This window comes from Callospermophilus lateralis, chromosome X (genome assembly GCF_048772815.1).
Source record: "Callospermophilus lateralis isolate mCalLat2 chromosome X, mCalLat2.hap1, whole genome shotgun sequence".
Classification (NCBI taxonomy): Eukaryota; Metazoa; Chordata; class Mammalia; order Rodentia; family Sciuridae; genus Callospermophilus; species Callospermophilus lateralis.
In genome coordinates, this window is record NC_135325.1 from 30,544,776 (window position 1) to 30,558,990 (window position 14,215).

At 36.2% G+C, this 14,215-nt stretch overlaps 1 pseudogene; it reads right to left on the reverse strand.

The window, feature by feature from the left end:
* Positions 1-206: 206 nt before the first annotated feature.
* Positions 207-1,698, reverse strand: LOC143639390 (GTPase Era, mitochondrial pseudogene; annotated as a pseudogene).
* Positions 1,699-14,215: the final 12,517 nt, after the last annotated feature.

Below are 14,215 nucleotides of genomic sequence, written 5' to 3' on the forward strand. Positions count from 1 at the left end.
ACTGAGCTAAGATAGTTTCCTTCCTCCAACAGGAGACATGGCTGAACAGGATTGTGCAGACTCAACAAAGTGAAACCAGCCAGTAACCAGTCAGTGTCCAATGCCCCTCATTAGACCATGAAGGTCCCCTCAGCAGGGACAGTTCTTTCTGGTCAGTGACTTCTGCTAGAGCTGGAATGCTCTGGGGGTAAGGGCAGTAGAAGTTGTCACGTAGCTTCACAGAGAAGCTGAATGTCACAAAGGAAGATGTCTATTAAGTCACAGTCCATCTCCTGCACAATCTGGGAGATAGGGTGGCTCTTCTGACCAATCGGGATCCTCTCATGAGATTCTCTGGGTACCAGAAAGTTCTGTTGGATTATCAGCTCCCCAGTTGGTCCTTCCACTGTCTTCTGCTGCACATTGTAGGGCACCTCCTGGGGCAGGTACTCTAAAGAGTTTCTCTTAGATTTTGCTGGTACAGATCTCTTCAGGTATTGGGCTAGTGAGGACTCCACTGTGGAACTCCCAGGCCTCTGGTTGGGCCTGTGCCAAGAAGTTTTGCTTTAGGATCTTCATATCCTCTTGGCTTAGAGTTGACAACATGAAAATCTCCTAGAAGTGGGGCCAGCCAATCCTCTGGGCATTTTCCTTAGACTGTGTGTCTTTCCTTTGACTGTATGTCCTTAGCTGCTGGCCTAGGACAATGGGTGTCAGGCCTGCCTCATGTTGAGCTTCTTTCCATTAACTGAAGAAAATTGAATAGTGATTATCTTGTCTCTAGAAAATAATGTTATGGAGAATGCATTTTCATTATACTTTTTTCTTCTTCAGTGAGAGCTGCTGTGAGCTCCAGGAGAACTGACTTCTGCTTCAGGCAATCTTGTTCAAGATAATGATGCTGGGGACCTGGGAGAACTTGGTCAAGCCCTGGAGCACCTAGGGGCTGAGCTGGTTTCAAGTCCACTTGTCTGAGACATCCACAAAAACTATAACAAGATTAGCAGGGCTGAGGTTGTGGCTCAGTGGTAGCAAGCTTGCCTAGCATGTATGAGGCACTGGGTTTGATTCTCAGCACCACATATAAACAAATAAATAAATAAAGGCCCATCAATAACTAAAAATAAAAATAAATTTAAAAAAAGATTAGCAGATCCTGTGCTCTTCCATGGATCTTCCAACATAGAGATGGTGCTTTTTCTGTTTAACAGGACTGATGATTTCAGGTGTGTCAAGTAGAATCACCTGAATTTCCTTCTCTGTGATGACCCCCCAGAGCCTGGCAATGAGTAGTGTGTACCTTCTTGGAGACAGGGAACACTTTTAGGCCCAGCAGCTGGTTAAAGAGCCTTGACTTCCCTGCATTGGGGGCTCCCAGGAGGACCACTCGTAGAACCCAACGATTCTCAGGCATGTCAGGGGGATGAACCAAGAGGTGATTCTGCTCATAACTATGCATGGGCCCCTTGGGGGCACATTAAGTCAGCAAACTATCAGGCTGAGAGACTCCAATGAAGTGGTCTATAGCTGAGCCCTGGCTGTAATGGAGAGAGGTTGAGACCAAGTGGGAACTAGAGAAAGCAGCAGCTCCCACACAGGACTTGCACCTCCTTTGACGGCCTAAGAGTGGATGAAGTGTGCCACCCATTCCCTCACCATGTGGGGACCCAGATGCCAGACTCCTAACCCAGCATGAACAAGCCCGGCCCCACACCTCATTTTCTCATTTTTTGATAGCAAAAATAGTGTTCCACTGTATGACTACATCATGATTTTTAATTAGTCACTGATAAACTGGGTTTTTCCAAATTTTTGCTGTTATAAACAATGCTGCAGTAACCTGACATATGTGTCAAGAAAATTGAATAGTGATTATCTTGTGTCTAGAAACTAATATTATGGAGAATGCATTTTCATTATACTTTTCTCCATTTCTAAATTTACAATTAATATGTATCATTTTTATAAGGAAAACCAATAAATGTTCTTGTGTTTATAAGATGTACTTTTTAAGTATCTAACTCCATTTGCAAATAATGGTTTTTAGTTAGAATTCTTAGAGCTGTTGAAAGGTGGCAGTCTTATATCTTGGTGTGTACAGCAAACTTAAGAGAGTGGACCCAGTCATCTAAAAGTGGCTTTATGGGAGTTGGCTAAGCTTCCAAAAGCAAGTCTCTACACTCACTAACTCCTCCCTCAAAATAAAATAAATGTCACTGAAAGTACCAGAGGCCCTTTTTTGAACAATGAAGGACAATGGAGATCCAAGATGGTTTGCATGTATCTAGTCTCATGACAAAATGTCTCATGACATTTTGTGGTGCTTATTAAGTTCCCTAACTTTATTATCTGCTGCCTACTATGACACGAGGCCATCTTAAAATAGCTTAACATTCCCCCACACCAAAACAAAATAGTATATTTGGGAAGAGAAGATAGTGGCTTTAACTTGCATTTCTGTGATTGTTGATAAAGGTAAATACCTTTTTCTGTTGACCGATTATTAGGGCTTCCTCTTCCAAGTATCCATGTTCTTTTATCTAACCATGTTTCTATAATTTACTGCATTGTCTACTGTCATTTTCATTTTGACTTATTGGAGTTCTTTATATATTTTAAAATGTTTGAATATTACATATGTGTCAAATTCTTTACATCCTTGATTTTAAATTTTGTTTTTTTGGTATCTTGTATGATACCAAACTTTTAAATATTAATGTAGTATAGAAAGTTGGCATATACTATATGGTATATCAGCATAGTAGAGGAAAATGAACTTTTTAATAAACAGTATTGGTGTGATTTGTTAGGTAGGCAGAAGAAGAAAAAGTGGGATCTGATATATTCCAAGTAGATAGGAGATTTAAAGTTAAAAAAAAACAAAACTAAGCCATATATGTCTAGAAGGAATCATAGACAAATTCTTCTGTAACTCAGGAGCACAAAAAGCTTTCCTAACTAGGAATCAAAAATCAAAAGCAAGAAGGAAAAATACTGGTAAATTTGACCATATAAAATTGAAAAAGAAAACCACACGCCAAAAACACCATAAAATGAGGTAAACAACAAATGGAAAATGGGGAAAAATATTTGTAACTTGTATCACAGATAAAGGTTTAAATCCTTGAATTATTTGTTTAAAAACAGAGAACAAAAAAGGCCACCTACTCTGGAGAAAAAAAATGAGAAAGAAAAATGAACACACATTTCAAGAAAAAGAAATGCAAATGGCTTTAAGCATATGAAAAGATGCTCAACCTGCTGGTAATAAAAGAGATGCAAATTAAAGTTACACTAAGATACCATTTCTCATCTATCAGATTGGCAAAATCCAAAAGTTTAATAACACACTGGCTAGAGCCTCCGGTACAATGTTGAATAGAAGCAGTTAAAATAGACTTTTTGGTCTCATTCCAAAGGCACTCAGTATTTCACCATTAAGTATGATGCTAGCTTAGGCTTTATAGAAACCTTTTATCAGATTGCAGATATTCCCTTTTATTCTTAGTTTGTTGAGTCTATATTTTTATCATCAATAATTGTTTAATTTTATTAAATGCCTTTTTTTCTGTATCTCTGAGTGATAATATGGCTTTTTTCCTTTATTCTGCTAATGAAGTGAAATGCATTGATTTTCAATGTTAAATGGATCTTGTATTCTGAAATGAATCCCATTTGGTTATATGTAATGTCCTTTTTTATGTATTGCTGGATTTCATTTATAATTTTTTTTCTAGGATTTTGGAGTCTGTTCATTGGGAATATTAGCATTTACTTTTCTTCTTGTAATGTCCTTTTAGGTTTTAGTATCAAAGTTAAGATGGCTTCAGGAAAAAAGTTTGATAATGTTTCTGCTGTTTCTATTTTTTGTAAAAGTTTTAAATAAGAATGACATTATTTCTTCTTTAAATGTTTGGAAGAATTCGCCATTAAAGCCATCTGGGCCTGGAGTTTTCTTTAGGAGAGGCTTTATATTATGAATTCAGTTTCAATAACAGATATAGGAATCTTTGGATTTTATTCAGATTTTCTATTTCTTGTTGAGTAAATTTTGGTAAATGGTGCTTTTTGAAAAATTTCTCCATTTCATGCAAATTTTCGTATTTTGCCTTTCCTGTACTAACTGTATCTAAAAGTAACCAAATAGTTGATGAGAAAATATTGTTTAAGCAATTCAAGCTTATAAATTATTTGTTCAAGATCAAAATTAACTTAGAACACTGCTATTTTATAACCCCAATGAAATAATAGATCTAGGCAGTGATCGTTAATGGTTGTTGAAAACATTAAGTTATAAGCTGGTGGGAAATTGTATAATAGCTGACACCTGAAGCCACTAATCAATTTTAGCATCCTCAAAAGAGAAGTAACCAGCTATTATATATCATTTCTTGAAACACAACATTAAGTGCACACTATTACTTATGAAATATTCTTGCCAAAAAACAAGAATCAGGGTTGGGGATGTAGCTTAGTGGCAGAACATTGCCTGGCCTGTGGGAAGTCCTTAAACAAATGACAGCAACAAAACCTGATCATCTGTAGATTTAACTGCCAGTTTATGGATAATACAGGGGACAAAAGAGGGTGTTAACATGACAAGGATGCAATTGCAAAATCCAAAATATAGGAAATTCTCATGACCTGGTTTCAACAAATAATTTGTAAGGAAAAAAGAAAAAGAAAATGGGTCCAATAATCAAAACTAACAGCAACCAAATACAATATCTGAACCATGTTTAGATATTGATTTGAAAAAAATCAGCTGTAGTAAAAGGGAGAAAAATGAGATAATTGGAAAAATTGGAACAGTGAGAGGATGTTTGATATTACTAAGGGATTATATTGTTGATTTTTTTGGTGTGATGAAAATAACAGTATTTTTTTTTAAAAAAAGAGTCCTTACCTTTTATAGATGCATACAGAAATATTTACTAGTGCTAGGCACGATGGTGCATGCCTGTAATCCTCACTACCAAAAGAAATACTTACTAGTGAAATATATTTACTAATGATATATCTTGGATACACTTTGAAATAAATTAGTGGGCTTGGTTAGAAGCAGTGGGAAAGTGTAGCTGAAATAAGACTGGCCAAGTGTTGATAATTATTGAAGCTGAGCAATGAGTATATGGGGTTTCATTATATTATTCTACTTTGACACATGTTTGAAAATTGCTATAATAAAAGATTTTTCAGGGGGCTGGGGTTGTAGCTCAATGGTAAAAGCACTTGCCTAGCATGTGTAAGGCACTGGGTTTGATCCTCAGTACCACATAAAAATATATAAATAAAATAAAGGTATTGTGACCATCCACAACTAAAAAACATTTTATTTTTTTTAAAAAAAGGTTTTATAGAACTGTAACCATGCTGAAAAACAAAGGTGCCATTCACAGACCAAAAATTTGTGAAATTCAGGATGTCTGAAGCAGATGGGATCAGATTGGAAGAGGAAGCCAGAAGCCAGGAAGCCACAGATCAAGTCATCAGAAGGGTTCTCGCCAAAGGAAGAAAAGGTGGAGAAAAGGTGGTTTGTGGCTGTCTGAAGTTATGTATTTTCAAAATTTATTGGCACGAGTAGAGACATTTAGACTCCTTTCTTTCCACCCTGGCTTCACTGGAACAGAATTGCTTGCAGGAAAAGTCCATGTTCTCTTAAAAAAAACAAAAAACAAAAAACTGGTCCTAATGAGGATGTCAAAACTTGAGAGAGAATTGGCACTATCCCAGGGACAGGGAATAGAAAACACAAAAGGGCTTCATCCCTTTAGTTTTCCATGAGGTCCTTTATGGAACTGCACTTGCTCTCCTTCCCCCTCCCCCACCCTGGCTACCTACAAGGAAGCCCTCCTGCTGTTAATAATGCATGTTGCCTTAAAGGGCCTGTGTCCAGCCCTTCTCTTTAGGGACAAATACTGCATGATTTACCTACATGTGGATCTAAAAAAACTAACTCATAAAAGTAGAGAGTATCATGGTCCTTACTTGGGGCTGGGGAGCAGGGAGGGTTGGGAGGATGTTGGTCAAAGGATACAAAATTTTAGTTAGGCAAGAGGAATGCATTCAAGAGATCTGTTGTACAATTATGACTACAGTTAGTAGCAGTGGATACTGGAAAATAGCTGAGAGTAGATTTCAAGTGTTCTCATCAGAAAAAAATGAAGTAGGTGAAGTAATGCATGTTAATTAGTTCAATTTAGCCATTCCGCAATGTATACATGTTTTGAAACATCATGTTGTACACCATAATTATATACAGTTTTCACTAGTCAATTTTAAAACAATGACTAAAAAAAGAAAGAAAAGGAGCCACCTGTCAGGAAAGCAGGCCAGAGCTGCTGCAAAGGAAACCCAGTACGGCTCTCTATATTAACTAAAGCAGTCCTTCTATTCATAAAACTAAACAGAAAACCATGAATTGCTAGATCTTTCAAAAAAAAAAAAAAAAAAAACAACAACAACAACAACAACAACAACAACAAAAAAAAACCCAGGCCACAAAAAGAAGACTCAACGTCAACAGAACCAGGCATTTCAGGGAACAAAAAAAAAAGAAAAATACAGTCTGCAGTACCTTCCCAGCATGTGGGTGGCCCTGGGTTCAAACCCCAGCACTGGGGAAAGGAAGGAAGGAAGGAAGGAAGGGAGGGAGGGAAAATGAAACATTCAGAGGTACAGAGAGAGTTCCTAGAAAATAAATGAATAATTATCAAACTAGTTATTATATGAACAGACTAAATGACAGCCAAGTTTTTGGTCTTTTAAGACCAAATTGGTGAGAAGTAAAATTAAGGAACCGTCCCAGAAAGTAGAACAAAAAGAAAACAGAAAATATTAAAAAGCTGTAGTGGAAAAATCTAGATGCTCCAACAACTAACTAAATGACAGACATTATGTTGAAGAAGAAATAATCAAATCTATTATTAAATAAATACAATTTGGTAAACACATCATTGTGGTGTGGCAAAGGGACACAGGAACCAATGGAATGAGCTCCCAAGTAGTATTTGATTATAACCCCAAGTATAAAATAAGTATCCACAAGCCCATACTGAGCTAAATGACAATAAATTAATGAGGGAGAATGCATACATCTTTAATGCAAAAAAAAAAAAAAAAAAAAATCTATGCAAGTACTCCACACTAAAAAAGGGGAGCATAATTCCAACATTTTAAAAGTGGGGGTTATTCATAATAACTTCCTTCCAACAAGTACAATCATGGAAAGTGGCGGAAAACAGTAACTTTATAGTGGAGAAATGTGATAAACAAGACCTCAGTTCAGGTGATCAAAGAAGTTCACCATCAAGTGATCACTCATGTTTGTATATACCTTTGATGTGATGTAATAAAAATGGTACAACTCTGTGGTCTTCCTCCCCAAAGTTCCTAATTCCAGGATAATCATGAAAAAAATTTTTTTTCATTCCAAAAGAAGGGTATTCTGTAACATGCCTGAACGGTACTCCTCAAAACTGTCAAGGTCATCAAAAACAATAGAAATGTGAGCACTTTTCACTGTCTAGAGGAGATTAAAGAGACCTGATGACTAAATGTCACATGGTATCCGATGGGATCCTGGGGCAGAACAAGGACATTAAATAAAAGCTAAATCTGAATAAAGTATAGACTTTAGTTAATAACAATGTATCAGTATTGGTTCATTAATTATAGCAAAGGAAGCATGATAATATGTTAGAGGTAGGGAAACTGTATATGGGTCTGGGGGAGAATATATGCCAAATGTCTACAGTATCTGCTCAGTTTGTCTCTGAAGCTGAAAATATTCTAAAAAAATAAAGTCTGTTTTTTAAAGTACAATTTGCTTGAGGCAAAGATAAGAATCTTCAGAATGAGAAAACCCTTAAAAATGCAGAGTGTAATGAAAGAACTCTCAGAATGAACTCTCAGAAATTATTTCATTTCCACGATTCTCCATCCCTCTCTCATGTTTACTGAGGGCTTACTTGGGGGCTTTCAATCTCATAGTCGAGGGAGTGAGTTTCCACCCTCCCACCAGCCTTGGTTTTAAAATGTTTTTAAATGTTATCTATGTGTGTGTATCTTCTCTATAATGACAAGAATGCACAGCTAAAGTACACTAACATGCACTTTAAAACCTAATTCAGTTTTTAAAAACTCACAGATTTTGAAATTTATGAAATTTCAAAACTCTAATGTTTAAAAAAAATCCATAAAGCTTACAAAGAAAGAAGAAAAGGTTACTCTGGTTGGAAATCAGACTGACATCACATATCGGATACTAAGGTACTAGAAATACAATGAAGCGAAGTCTTCAAAAGTGTAAGAGAAAAAAAAATATTGTCAATCTTGAATTGTATGAGAACAAGATATTTTAAGACACACAAGAACTTGGCAAGTTTACCTCCCACACCCTGAAAGAAATTCTGAAGAAAACAGTTTAACCAAAAATATAAGTAATCCAAGAAAGGCGATATAAGAATCAGTAAGTGCTGGGTCCATCCCAGATTGGGGGTAGGAACAGGAGGATTAAAAGAAAATTAAGAGGGCTGGGGGTGGGGTGTAGCTCTGTGGTGGAGTGCTTGCCTAACATGTACAAGGCTCTGGGTTCTAGCCTAGCAATGCCAAAAAGGAAAGAAAGAGAGGGAGGGAGGGAAGGAGGGAAGGGAGAGAGAGAGAGAAAGGAAGGAAGGGGGAAGGAAGAAAGAAGAAAATTAAGCTTTATTACATCTGAATGCCTGGAGAATTCTCCATTGAACAATGAAGTTTTATAAACATTTCCCTTTCTATGGAGCTAATCTCACTACTTGATTCAACAGAGAATGATACCTATATAAAATCACATTGTGAATTGTTTTCTTTTGCTATGATTATAGACATATTTGGATTTATTTTGCCATCTTTTAAATGCTTCCTATTTATCCTTTCTCTGTGCTTCTTTCTTCTCTGCCTTCATTTAGACTAGATTGCTTATTTGTAGGTCTGAAATGTATGCATACTCAAAGTGTGAGGTTAATCAATGTTTTGGAACAATACAAGGACTGTATACCATTAATTTCAAATATTTCAGTTCTACATGTTTCACTGCCCTCTCACCCCACTACTCCAGTAGACATAACTATTATTTGACACATGCACTGTTGGCTTAGGGTTTACCCACTCTAGTGGTACCCTATCCAGATCCCTTTTATTGGGCTAGTACACCCACTGGCCAGCTCTAGCACTGGCTGATTTACACTTTTTTCCTGAGAACTGCTCTCATGAGAAGAGGGCCTTCCTGGCTGGGAGGTTACCCCACCCTATTCACTGAGGGCACACTGAGGGCAAGGCACTGGGTTTGATCCTCAGCACCATATTAAAAAACAAATAAATAAAAAATAAAGGTTAAAAAAAGGGCTGGGGAATGTAGCTTAGTGGTAGAGCAACCCTGGGTTCAGCCCCAGTACCACAAAAACAAAAACACGAATTTATTGTTACTAGGTCTGGAAATAGGAAGCCTAGCATGGGTCTTACTGGGCTAAAATCAACAGAGCTATGTGTCCCTTTCTGGAGGCAAGAAGGAACAATCTATTTTCCAGCATTTTCCCTTACTCCATTTTCAAGGCTAACAACATAGTATCTGTCTGACCATTTTTTTTTTTTTTTGGTAGTCACATGTCTTTGACTCTCTCCTCAGCTTCCTTCTCTCTTTTAAGGACCTTTCAGTTTACATTGGGGCCACCAGTATAATCCAGAATAATCTTTTGAGGTCAACTGCTTGGCATTTTTAATTCCATCAGCAACCTTAATTCTCCTTTGCTTTGTAACCTAACATATTCATAGGTTCAGGGGATTAGGATGGGGACATCTTTCAGGGCCATTATTCTGCCAATCACAGTGCCCTTCCTGCTCCAGAGTTATTTACAGGTTCAAGCTAAGGCTAGATCCAGCTGAACACACATTAAGGGGCCTACAGGATGATATGTCTTTATTCAATAGAAAACAGTGTTTGTCATAATAATGTGTAAAACTTTATAAGAAATTTAATGAAATACTATAAGGATGTGAAAAGGAAGGTGTTACAGAGCTAAATCCACATCTGCCATAATAGGAAGTCCAAGCCATTTATCATAATACAAAGTCTAAGAAATATATATGGTTATAGTAAATACTAAGAGAAACAACTAATATAGTTGAAACTTCTCTGGGGGAAAAAGTCACCAAGTTGGAGAGAGGTGGAGCAGAAAAGTGCTCCTTTTCTTTAGAAGCCTTGTAATCCTCTGACTTCTTGAATTATGTCCATTGTTTCAGTTAAAAAAAAACTTTAAAAAAATTGTGAATGCATAAAAGTTGAAAACAACCCCCCATAGCAATAACCCACTAGTCTTAAATTTCTGTCTCTGGTTCTAAAAAAAAAATAACTTATTCTGTATATAAATTAACAAGCACTTGCCTAGCTTGTGTGAGGCACTGGGTTCGATCCTCAGCACCACATGAAAAATAAATAAACAAACAAACAAACAAATAAATAAAGGCATGCTGCCCATCTACGTGAAAGAAAGAAAGAAAGAATTTTTTTAAAGAGAGAGAGAGAATTTTTTTTAATATTTATTTTTTAGTTATTGGCGGACACAACATCTTTGTTTGTATATGGTGCTGAGGATCGAACCCGGGCCGCACGCATGCCAGGCAAGCGTGCTACTGCTTGAGCCACATCCCCAGCCCAAAAGAAAGAATTTAACGTGCACTCAACCTGAAGATTTCAGGTAATATAAAACACTGAAGGCATAAACTGAAAATCCTATATAACAACCCCTTAGAGATAACCATAATTAATGTTGGTGTGTTACACTTAGGCTTGCACTCCTAGGTATTAAAAAATAAGAGGAAAACAACATGATCAGACCTGAGTGCAATGGCATGTACCTGTAGTTCCAGCTACTCAGGATACTGAGGCAGGAACATTCTGGGTACCTGATTTTATCACTAAATGTGAATACATTCTAGATCAATTTATATAACTATACTGCTCTTAATATGTATAGAATGTTATCATTTGAACATATTATTACCAGTAATAATAATTTAACAAAAATATGGAGGTAAGAGGTGCCATATTATATTTATCTTTCATTACAGGAAATTAGGGTAAATTACCTGAAGTTTGTAAAGGAAGAAAAATTAATGTATAATATTTAAACTTGGGAACCTTTGATGATAGGCTAACTTATGTTTCTACAAAGAATGTATTGCAGCCAGGCACGGTGGTGCACACCCGTAACCCCAGTGACTGGGTGGCTGAAGCAGCAGGATCCCAAGTTCAAGGCCAGCCTCAGCAAGTTAGTAAGATCCTATCTCAAAATAAAAATTAAAAAAGATTGGAATGTGGTTCAGTGGTCCCTGGGTTTAATCTCCAGTACCAAAAAATCTCAAAAAGAATGTCTTGCTGGGCACCATGGTCCAGGTACTGATGAGGCTGAGGCAGGAGGATCACAAGTTTTGGGCCAGCCTAGGTAACTTAGCAAGACCTTGTCTCCCAGAGAAAAAAAGGGCTGGGGAAGTAGCTCAGTGGTAGAGCACTTGCCTAGCATGTGTCGGGCCTAGTTTCAATCCCCAGTACTATCAAAAAAGAGTATTTCATCTGTATTATATTTGAAGCAAACACAAAACACTCTAAAAATCATCTATTTTGAGAGGAAGGATATGAAAAAAAATGTAAGAATAAAAATTAAAATCAGTCAAAATGTCCCTATATATCTTCCAAAACCTAAATCACAAAAATAGGTATATTTCATATAGTCAAATTTTAATAAATCCTACAAACAGCTGTTATGTCCTAAAACAATCAATCTTCATTTCACACAAAAGCAGGCTATCTAAATCTAAGCTTTTCCATGCAATGAAGCCCCACCAAGTCATTCTTGACAGACCCTGGTTCACAGCACTATTACACAGAGAAAGTAGTTTTCCATAGGGCAACACTAAATCCAGCACAGTAATATGCTTTTCACAAACTTACATTATCAACTGAATATCTACCAAGAGCCAAGCACTATACAGGTTGAGTGTCCCTCATCCAAACACCCAACATCTCAAACCTTTTGAGTGCCCACACAATGCACCAAGTAGAAAATTCCACACCTGACTTCATGTGACAGACCAGTCAAAACAGGTGGTAAAACAGTTTATTGTGTCCCCAAGGGGGGTGGGAATCTCTCCAAGCCACTTTGGCTATGATATAACCATTTTATGTATAAAAGTTATTTAAAATGTATAAATGTATAAGTTATTTAAAATATTGTATAAAATTACCTTAAGGTATACATGAAACAAATGAATTTCATGTTTAGATTTGGGTTCCAATCTCCAAGATATCTCATTATGTATATGTAAATATTCCAAAATCTGAAATCGGACAGACTTCTTGTCCCAAGCATTTTAGATGAGGGAAATTCACCTGCAATATGTGCTTTAGAAATTAGAGGTTGATAGGGGGAAAACAGCGTAAATTTGAGGTAGAACAACACTAACAGGTATGACAGTAGAGTGTATTGGTAATATTTTACACTGGCATACAAATATTTTCCAACATCACAAGATATTTTGAAATGTATAGGAAAATATGAAGAGTTATCTTTTTCTGTTTTCATTCATATATTTGGACCCTCAAAGTAGTTATGTACATTTGTCACTAAGTCATATGCCAGGTTCTCTTTACATTTGTCACTAAGTCATATGCCAGGTTCTCTTTTTGTTGTTGTTTTGGTTTTTGATGTAAGCATGTGCTCCACCACTAGGCTACATACACCCCCAGCCCTATTACATAATTCTTCAATTAAAAATATTTTAGTGTCCATTTAATTAAAAGCTTGAGGTCAGGCATTTTGTGTCCCCCACTTTCCTAATATATCATGAAAAGAACAGATGCTATAAATATTTTCAAAATAAATGAACAAAATGAGTCAGTTACTGGAGCTCCCTAAACAGCCTGCCTCACAGTAGAGATCACGCAGATGTGGCACACAGAACAGTAGCCAAGGTTCTACTTAACATGACCTGATCATACTTATGAACATTTGTTCCTTTTAATTTCACAGCAATGCAAAGCTTAGTAAGGTATAAACAGAAAAGCACAAAAAAGAAAACACAAATGTTTGTGAACAAAATCATATTAAGAAAGTCTGAGTTTTATTTAGCATTATATCTGAGGCACTAATGAAAATAAAGGAAGAAATTAAAGATGGATTCCACATTTAATTTTAAGGAGTCTCACGATAAGGAAAGTACTCTGTAACCAATCTTGAAAGTATGAAAACATCATATGTTTACAATACACAAAATATACTACAGTGATGTCCTATCAAATGACAATAGTCTCAATATCTTCAAAGTCTTTTCAATCTAACGACTCCATGTTGTTTTTCTCAATTACAACTAAGTATTCTACAGACAAAACTAACAATGCAGAAAGCTTTCTGGGTTAAGAAAGCTGTGAAAGAATATGATGTTGGCCCTGAGAAACAAATAAACTGGCCTAGTGTTCAGCCAACATAATGCTACAAAAAGCCTGAAAGTATTAGTATTTACATCTCAGACTAGATAAAGGAGACAATTCTCTTTAAACTACAATTTTATACTTACATAGAAAATCATGGTTCTTCAGACAGTAAATTCACATTATACTAAGTATTTTAAAGCAACATTTACTTTTTTTGGTGAAGGGGCCAAAATAAGAATTAGGATTTTTAGAAATGAAAAAGTAAGTACACTCAAGGGTAATAAAATGAATGAATGACCCAACTATGTATGTTCCACTTACTTCTGCCCAGGATGACAAATAAACAAATTAGAAGCTAACATACAAGAAGTATTTTTAAAACCACAGACATCAAAATGGGAAAAAGAGATTTAGACATGATGTAATATCTCCTCAGAAGAGCCTTCTTTGAAATGCACAGTTATTATATAAGCATAGTAAGAACTGTAGGAAAAAAAAACCCAAAGACTGGTATTACATCAGTATAATCTATTTAATGACTTTAATAATGCTATTATTTCTAAAGTCTTTCACAAAAGGGCACCACGATTCTTCAGTTTATTGCAAACATAGCTTTAAAAAAAAGTCAGCCCTAGTATCGAAGCTAGTTTTTAATTATTGGCACTATACTATAAAGCACAATGAAGAACACCTTATTTAAATAAGAGGAGGATATTTTATTGGGCAATAAATCCAACCAATTTTTTCTCTCTCCAATGGTGATATCTTACACAC